This window comes from Temnothorax longispinosus, chromosome 6 (assembly GCF_030848805.1).
Source record: "Temnothorax longispinosus isolate EJ_2023e chromosome 6, Tlon_JGU_v1, whole genome shotgun sequence".
NCBI classification, from domain to species: Eukaryota; Metazoa; Arthropoda; class Insecta; order Hymenoptera; family Formicidae; genus Temnothorax; species Temnothorax longispinosus.
In genome coordinates, this window is record NC_092363.1 from 14,291,016 (window position 1) to 14,301,178 (window position 10,163).

Here is a 10,163-nt window from a genome sequence, read left to right on the forward strand (position 1 = left end):
CCAAGTATTAGTTAAAAATTCTATGGTAACTCACCAAGTAGTCTGGAGAACAAATGCATCAGAATAAGCCAAGTGAGGCGGGTATATAAATGCGGTGTGAACATCACAGAGAAAAAAGTATAATTTGCACACGGGATTCTGAGATTCCGACGGCACGACGCACGAAACGGTATTAACAGGAAGAGGTCTTAAGTCAAATTATACAACGTGTAGGTCAAGTAAGTAAGAAATAAAACTAATAAATATTCGGTGTATAAACAATGAAAATTGTAAACGTGTAGGTCAAGTCAAATTATAAAACGTGTTGGTCAAATAAGTAAGAAAATAAAACTAATAAATATTCGGTGTATAAACAATAAAATTCTAAACGTGTAGATGAAGACAGTATGAAACTAAAAATTCTATGTATAGGCAATGTCAGGCGGTACGACGCAAATTGTTTCTCTGGGCATGGTTTACAATTTATTTAGAATTGACACATATGCATGGTGCATAAATTCTGTATCCGTTTGCAAGTTGAGACTATTTTTTTGTAGCTTGATATGAGACATCTCTGAAACAAGTTGTTTTCCTAAATATCGTTCCCTATCTAGGATTTCAACGTTCTCTCAATCAAATTCGTGGTCGAAATTAATTCTATGTTCCGTAATAACAGACTAGGTTGTTGTATTTCTGCGAATATGGTTATTCGCATTTATATACCCGCCTCACTTGGCTTATTCTGATGCATTTGTTCTCCAGACTACTTGGTGAGTTACCATAGAATTTTTAACTAATACTTGGTGTAATAAGGAAACTATGTTTACAGATATGGATCTGGTAGTCTTTTTCAATTTCGTTTCTTGAAATCTCCAAGCAGGAAACTTACCACTTTGGAATGGAGAACTGTGCAATATTTTAATTTTATTCGTCGTTTGATATCGCTGAAGATGGCTCGATCTATGAGCTGAAACGTTCGATTGTATTTCATTTGGAATGGATTTGGAATAAATCAGTGATTCTGATCATCTACGCACAGACAACTGCGTTTGACTCTCATAGCCATCCTATTACAAATTTCCAATTTCGAGAGTCCTAAATTATTATTTTTTTTTTCATATTCTTAATAAAATTAAATTTTTAATAAAATTAATTAATATATGCCTACTTTAATATAATACATCATATATATTCTATAAAAAAAATAGCATTTAAGAATTTTTATTGCATCGTAATCATATAGATATTTTATATTTATATCTCTCTCTTTTTCTTCTTTTACAAACCATTTTAATTTGTGGTTGCAAACTTGTTGAGGGCTATTTGCTTTAATTATATACACAGAATCCAGTTTTCATGAACTTGGCTTTGGTCGGGAAAGCCAAGTCAGTTGAGAAAGTGCGTAGTGGACAGAGTTGCAGGCTTAACGTCGTTACTATTGTAAAAAAGTTTTATGCTCGAAATATTTCGTGTTGAATACGGAAAAGTCATAACAATTATACTATATATTATAGATAAGAGGTAACTATATTATACAGAAGAATTAATGGCATTTAAGGAAAACTTTATTTATCAAGAAAAAACTAAACTGTAAATTCATCAAAGAATCGTTAACGTAAACAATAAACGTGTTCTATATAAAAATTATACAATACTTTTGAAATACTGCATAATATTAAATTGTTAATCAATAACACGTTTCAGAAGACAAAATTTTATTAACTCTTATAGCTTTTAAGAATTTAAATTAAAATTTTATTTTACATACAGGTGTTAGTAACTAGCGTCCATCATTACCAAAATCGAGAATAATTTAATGCCAATATCTTCATAATTGCTCCAAATAATTTATTAAAATCCAAATAATTATTAAATGTTAATGTTGTTAACCCTCCATTGTTGTCGTTCAACAAACGAACGTCAGTACTCTCGTGTTAGTGCCGTGGTATGTTTGTCACTGGATTAGTATGTCACGTAGGTTTCTCAAATCAAGGGCTACTATTTCCAAAGTCTGTTAAACTTTAACCGATTATTAATTTTTCAGAATAATCAATAAAAATTGGCTATTCTGAAAAGTTAACGGTCGATTAAAGTTTAACAGACGTTGAAAATAGACTCCACCCCAAGTATAGTATTGTAACAAGAGGATGAAATATCGACTGGTACATCAATTTGTCACAGTAAACCTTAGATTTGACAACAGCGCGAGTTGCGTCGACAGTACTCTACGTATTTTCTTTTGAGCGCTGCATTTAGATATATCACATGTTAGCACTTTCAAAATCTAATCTAAAAATTGTATTAAAGAAATTTTGGAAAATTCTTATACAAATATAATCTAAAAGGTTATAAATAAAAAGTCATAAATAAAAACGTTTCAGAGTCAACTTTTGTGCCATATCTTATATGTAATTATAGAAATCAAGAGACACGGTAGTCTCGCGCCAAGTACACGCACAGCGCAAGACCGTTGTGACACTTTTACGCGAACGCACGATAAGATGTAATGTTAGCGCTCACCTAACACTAGAGCAATGAAAAGTTAATATTTAAGTGTTTTATTGTAACACGCAATCAGTTAGCAAGCATAACGATCTGTTCGAACAAGAAAATAACGTATATTTGCAGAAAAAATGAGATTGCTGCAATTATCGAACTTGGCTAACTTGTATCGATTCACGATAAATTGCTAAGTAATGATTGATCCAGATATCAATAGTATTTAAGTTATCTGTTATATGATATTACAATACGTCTTATCTTTAGACTCAGAATGAAACATAAACGCTATTTAATTTTTATTTCCAATATGATAATATGAATCATATGAGCGATACAATAGACACGTCCATATTTGAAAAACTACGTATATTAGCTGAATCAGCAATACGATCATTTTGAATTGTATATACGGATATCAAAGTGCTATATAACAAATATTTTATAATTTATAAAAATATAAGTAATATAATAGCTTTTCTAATTATGAAAAATAAAACTGCAAGAATTTAAGAACTTGGGCTGTAATTAAATAACTCAAAATTTTATTGTATAAACTTTATATGTAAACTTTAATTATGAAAATATTTAATATTGACAAATTCATAACATTCGTAAAATATTACAAAACTATAAATGCTACAAATTAGATAGTATTAGGATAATATTGTAGCATTAATATAATATAATAGCAATAACTTTTTTGACTCATTAGGTTAACGAGATGGTGTAATCACAATCTTAAATAACATGATTCTTTCATTGTTTAGAGTAACATTAATCTGATAGACGACCATCTTAATTTTTTAAATTATTTTTTCAAAAAAGTGTCAAAAATTATTGTTTTAATTCTAAACTGTCTAAAACAAGTAAAAAGTAAAATTTAAGAAAAAATTGATAAACATATGTTTCTCATATCTAAAAAAGAGACTAGTAATAACATAAATATGTTGATATTTCTTTAAAACTATTTTTTCTATAAAATATATATATTAAATATTTTTTAATGTGTATGTTAATAGATTTGACCAGTATGACTAATCACCGCAATACCGTACGATATCGCAAAACTGGAGGCATTGTTTCGCATCTCGACATGTAGGTAACTTTAATACTTGCAATAATCTTGCAAACGTGCTACATCGTTGTGATGTTAAATTAAAAAATTAAATCGCGGCGCGGTAGAAGACAGGAAAAGGAGGTACTTGTAGTATCTGTTATCGAGATTGTGAGTTGGTAATCGGAAATTGAGTAAATTACAAAACATACATAGATTCGTTGCGTGCAAATGCACTTACGCTTGGTGTATACGAGCGTATATGTATATAGGTATACATGCGTGTACATACATAAAACACATAATAATAGTGGAGAAACGACTAATAAATACTAATAAACGATAATCACCGAATTTATATATTATACATACAGTTGTATGAAACGCACAATATATTCGTCTGTACGTTTATCAATGTACACATTATTTATTAAAAAATTCAAGTAATTTTTTTACATAATTTTTTTTTATTATATAATTTATTACATAATTTATTTATTATATAATTTATTACATAATTTATTTATTATATAATTTATTACATAATTTATTTATTTTGCAATGTTTGACACAACATTTTTTGCTAAATGTATAGAGAAGCTTTTATTAAAAGATAAATTTGTATATGTTTATTTATATGTTTATGTTTATGTTCATATTTGAGAGTAATTTGAGACAAGCGATTAAACCTCTCGCGGTCTCAAAAATCTCATCCTAGTTAATCGGAATATATTTAGCATTTTTTGCACAATTAATTTTATTAAAATACAAAATTTTGTTTTCTGATTTATTACACTATTGCAGTATAAAATATATATTAAAACAATATTAACTGTTTAACTGTTTTATCGAAATAAACGTTTGCTCTTGATGCGGTGTGTTATGTATTATTTTATACCACTACACTGAGAAAAAAATTGTTAATCCCAAGAAATATTTAGTCCAATACGTTCAACTAAACATTTTAGTTAGTTAACTAAACATTAGTTTTTTCAACAATTTATTTAGTTTCTTTAATCAAGAATTAATTAATTCAACTAATGTTTAGTTAATTAAGTAAAATGTTTAGTTGAACACATATCGAACTAAATATTTCTTGGGATTAACAATTTTTTTTTTTTTAGTGTACATTATATATCACTACTATATTATTTAATTTATATCTTTATTATGATTGTGTAATTTGCATGTATATATTCCTATCGTTATGCCGCACATGTCATGCGGTGTACGAAGCAAAGGCACACGAATAAAATGAAAAAGGAACGAATTTCTCAGGGTAAGTAACGGATCGATTTGCCTTAAACGAAGACACATGAAATTGTTGTGTGTGTGTTGCGAAAGCTATAAAGTGTTCCTTCCGGCGCGGATGTGTTCTACGAGACAATCACGGAAGTATATACACATCGCCTGATATCGCAATGCTTATAGGTAAAAGCTATATTGGTTCCCGATATACGTCCCGTAAGCTCTTGCAATCGTAAAAAAAGGAAAGTGTAAATATATACGGTTATACTGCAATCATATCCAGTAGCTAAGAAACCACGGAAGTTGATTATTGCAACGCTAATTAAAAGCTTATGGTAAACTTGATTTTGGTGAATAACGCCAAAGACTGCCTATCAAACTTCTGTCATCAAAAAGCACTGCTGATCTAAATGATCTCTTTCTATTAACCAAGCTTCTCTACAATCTGGAATAATTCATTATAATATAAAATCTCTGTTTCCACATATTATATAACATACAAAATATATATGCCCACAAACGTACATAATATTTGACCTACTTAAGCCCAAGTATGTTTCTTTTCATGGAAATGATTATTCACGCCAAAATTTTCTGGACATATATCATCCAATCAGTTGAAATTTTAATTCTTTATGTTTATTTTCACAAGTTACAAATGTATATTTTTCTTACACTATGTGCTAAAAATTATGGATTTTTTTTCTACAAAGTAGCATTTAATTCATTTCACACTGTTCGCAAAATAATATAGCATTAGTTAATTTCAGTTTTCCGATAACTTTGTATATATGAGGTAAAGCTATTTAAAACGAGACTTTGTGTTATCTAGTCCAGCAATCGCAGTAGCAGAAATCGTCTTTCAAATCATTTATCTTGAAACTTTCTGGAACGAACAAGTCACGTGCCGCGGCTCCATTTAGTTTGAGCATGATTGGAGGCCATTGTTTGAAGCAGATTCGGTTGTATTGTCTTGCCGAAATTACGCCTAATTTAAAAATTGAACAGCGTGTTAATTTCAAATTTCTTATTAAATTGAAGAAATCTCTCTGGAAACTTTACCTTGACCTATAAACTGAGAGAACGAATGAGAGAGAAAAAGGCCGGATTTGTGGAAGAACAATGCGTGGATTCTGCGCACCATGACAATGCGCCATTTCCGTCAGGCAATTTCTAACCGATACACTCATTCTAGTGCTTTAGCATCCTCCGTATTAACCGAATTTTAGCATCGTGCAACTTCTATCTATTTCTAAAAGTGAAAAGCACGTTACAAGAAATTCATTTTCAGTCCATTGACGAGATGAAATCGGAAACAACAGACGTGCTGAAAGAGTTGTCAGCTGATGAGTTGCGGCACTGCTTCGAGCAATGAAAGATTTGAATACAGTGATGCATACATAAGGGAGGGCAGTAGGTTATAACTGGGGAAAATATGCCAGTGTGGGGAATATGCCACTCGTTATGTTTAACAAAGCTACGGCTAGGAGCGTTGTTGTAAATACCGTGAAATTGTTAAAGATATTATATCTGACGTTTTACCCAAGTTTTACTTACTTCCTGTCAGTATTATAGTTTTTATGGGGTAAGTACAGTATGACAAGTATGACAACGTGCTTTTTAGAATTTTCTTAGTGTTTTATTGAAATTGTAATAAAATATTCTTTTACATGTTTTTAGACAAAAATGCCCTTCTAAAGTTAAATTACTATACATGTTTGTATATGTGGCATATTACCCCCACATGGGGGTAATATGCCACTTTTGCAACTTTTGTATTTCTTTTTTTTTTAATAGTAAAAAATAAAAATATTTCATTAAAACCATATATAAATAACAGATAAAAGAAGGAAAAAGAAGACTAGTATGCAAAGATACCTCAAAAAAAAAGAGAAATAGGAAAAAAATCATATTTTTCTTAAGTATGGCATATTCCCCCGAGTTACCCTATATTAAAGATAAAAGTTAATTTGCGCGATTTTGGCATTAAACCACATTTATCGCACTAAGCCCGTTTTTAAATAGTCACACACACACACACACGGACGCATGCACGTACGCACGCACGCACGCACGCACATATATACACATTACACATATTCTGTGATAAGTAAAATGTATATATTCTGTGATAAATAAAATCGAAAAAATAACATGTATTGCTTGAGTATGTAAAATTATAATATTTATACAAAGAATCATTTTAATCACAAAGAATTAAAAAAGTATAACAGTAAAAAATAAAAATATTTAATTAAAATAAAATAAATAAATTTTTCTTGTAAAAAAACTTGGCGTTGTTTTTTTACTCTCGTCACATTCTTCCCTAAATAATTTTTATTGTTTTTTATTCAAAAATTTGAGTACTTTATTAAATTTCTAGCAGAAGTCTATAAGCAGCGCCGTTTTTTTACAATAAAAATTTATTTGTTTTTTTTTTAATTAAATATTTTTATTTTTTACTATTACTTTTTTAATTCTTTGTGATTAAAATGATTTTTTGTAATATTATAATTTTGTTAAGAAGAATTAAAGCTACTTGGGTTGGAATAGGAAGACCTTTGAATGGGAGCGCAAAGATATGTACCACTTAGGTTTTATTTTTTAAAAGTAGTTGCACTACAATTATTTTTCAAAGCAATATATATATATTCTCTTTGTAGTTGGCATAATTTAAAGATTTCATATATTTTTTTGAAATACACATCACTTAGGTTGAGTCAGGTTACGCAATTTTAAGGAGAAATAAAGCTACTACCACTTAGGTTGGATTTTTGGACTTACAAAATACATTGCGTGTACAGCGTGTACTTGGCGCCTTTATTACCTTTTTTGAAACAAGTAATTTGGTACTGATATCACGCATTTTGTAGTGTTAACCAGGGAAACAAATTTTATTGAATTAGCAATTAATCACAAAAATTACTAATTAGGTACATAAAATAATATTTAGATACAGGTAAATTACGCATTACTTAAAAAACTGGTGATTCATCACACTGAGAGACTCAATTACCCAGACAGCACACGGATATCCGATGGACATCCATAAGACGTCCTTTAAGGATATTGAAGATGTCCATAGGCCATCCGTTTAACGTCCATTGGACATTTTATGGACGTCCATAATATATTTGTTTATGAAATTGGTGGACATACTTATATCCCTAAAACATGTCCACAGGATATCCGATGGACGTCCTATGGACATGATAAAAGGAAACATCCAGAATTATAATTTACATTAAAAGGGTAAAATTAAACAATTAAACAATTAAATGTTTAAATATTTTAAAATAATATATTAATTTTAAAAATTATATAAAACATATACATATATGTATGTATCCACACACACATACATGTATTGTTAAACGTATTGCACACGCGTATTGCAAATTAATTAAAGAAAACAGCAATTTGTACAAAATAGTTATAAAAACTAATATTGAAATTTCAATAAGTGTTTACTCAAATTTTGTAAAAAAATTTTCAGATTTTCTAAAAATTTTACTTCAAATTCACACTTTTGCATTGTTTAAAAACAAAAATGATTCAAAATAAGCAAAAATGAAATAAATTCACAAATTGCATGTGCAAATGCAAATGTTCACAATAAAGAATGTTTTTTTTTTATTTTGCTTCTTTCCCTGCTCTTTCTTTTGCACATCTCAGCCAAGTTTTAATGGCTTATTCAACTTATTTTCAATTTTCCACTGCTTTAGAGCACTTTCTAAATAGAAAAAAAAACGTATAGAAGTAATTATATATTTGAAATATAACTATAGTTATAGTTATTATACAAAGTATCTCTAAAGTCTGACCCAGTCCCCTGGACCTCAGGAACAGCTTTAGATATGGAAAAATGTTTTAGATAAAAGTTGTAGGATATTAAAGGGGACAGATGGTAAAAATATGAAATTGACTTTGAGCGATTTTTTCAAGGCCAGGTCAATGTGATCCATGTTTTCTTAAATAAAATATCCCATTTTTTATTGCATATTCTTGCCCTTGTCAAGACGTTTTCAAAACACTATAATGAAGCTCTCTTTTATTAAGAATTTCATAAGATATTTTAAATTTTGTTATATTTTTAATATAAAATATGAAATATCTCATAAAGTATTCACTTTTCGATGACTTTATATTTTTATACGCAGAATAATAAAAGAAATCAATTTTTGTAAAAAAAATTATTTGATTGTATTTTGTAGAAATATTTAATTTTGCAATATTGTAAAATGCAAAAATTAATATTATTATTCGATTCTTTTTATTATTCTATGTAAAAAAGTATGTAGGTGAAGTCATCGAAAAATGAATATTTTACAAGATATTTCATATTTTATATTAAAAGTAGCATAACAAAATTTAAAATATTTCAGATGAAAGTCCTTAATGAAAGAGAGCTTTATTATAATGTTTTGAAAACGTCTCGACAAGGGCTACAAGAATATGTTATAAAAAATGGGGGTTCCATTTAAAAAAACTTTGATCACATTGACTTGGCCTTGAAAAGGTCATTCGAGATCAAGTCCACAATTTCATTATCTGCCCCCTTTTATATCCTACAACTTTTATCTGAAACATTTTTCCATATCTAAAGCCTATTCCCAGATCCAAGGCGCTGAGTCAGACTTTAGAGATACCCTGTATAAAGCACCAACAATACACATAAAAATTTACAAATATAAATCTATTTTCAGACAAAAGACTACTTATGCATTTTAATATATATTTGATGTTGTTCAGCAAGAGAGCAACGTAGATGTGGTGGTACAAAATATTTCTAACTAAACTGCGAAATTTACTACGTTTAGGTTAGGTTAGGTAACGTGATAGCGTTACTTTCTGTAGTAATTTACTCATTTATCCGAAGTAAATTATAAGTTTACTACAAAACCCCGTTTACGCAGAGAAATTATTGTAAGTTGATTGTAAAAACTGCATATATATAAATTTTAATAGGGGTTAAAAAGATCTAACTTTTATATATTATTATAATGATATAAAGCCAATGGCACACAATATGATTTTTAGATGTAAAAGAAGAAAAAGGATTTGATATAAATAACGTATAATTTTCGACGTGATCGACATGAAATCCTGGCCAGCCCGACCATAGAAGGAAACAGAAAGAGATCAGGATCGGAATTACATGCAGATGGCGTTGGCATAGAAGGATAGCATATGGATATACAAATTTGTCCATTTTGGGATATTTCTACAGTGTCCACAAATATATATCTGCACTGAGCGCACACGCACACGTACGTATATGCTGTCTCTTTTCAATAGTCTCAAATGCCATCTATCGATGCAAAAGCAACGGTACGTACGGCGACGACGACGACGACGTTTCTTAGTAAGGGCCTAAGCA